Source organism: Desmodus rotundus, chromosome 3 (assembly GCF_022682495.2).
Source record: "Desmodus rotundus isolate HL8 chromosome 3, HLdesRot8A.1, whole genome shotgun sequence".
Taxonomy (NCBI): Eukaryota; Metazoa; Chordata; class Mammalia; order Chiroptera; family Phyllostomidae; genus Desmodus; species Desmodus rotundus.
In genome coordinates, this window is record NC_071389.1 from 5,399,554 (window position 1) to 5,399,801 (window position 248).

Here is a 248-nt window from a genome sequence, read left to right on the forward strand (position 1 = left end):
CAAAAACACAGCCTTCCACAAGCCACTCAGACTTCTGGCGGACGAAAAGAAATGCCACGAGGCTGAAGCTACGGGGCCGAGAGTTCACCTGTTCGCTTCAAATGTACGGATGTTCCTTTTGTGAGTAAATATGAAACAAAATACTGAAATAAATGAGTATACGCTCAGTGTATAAATCAAATCTAAGGTACAATTTACCAAGGCCTGGAATAAACTTGGTGCGCAGAAAATTGAAGATGCTAACACAG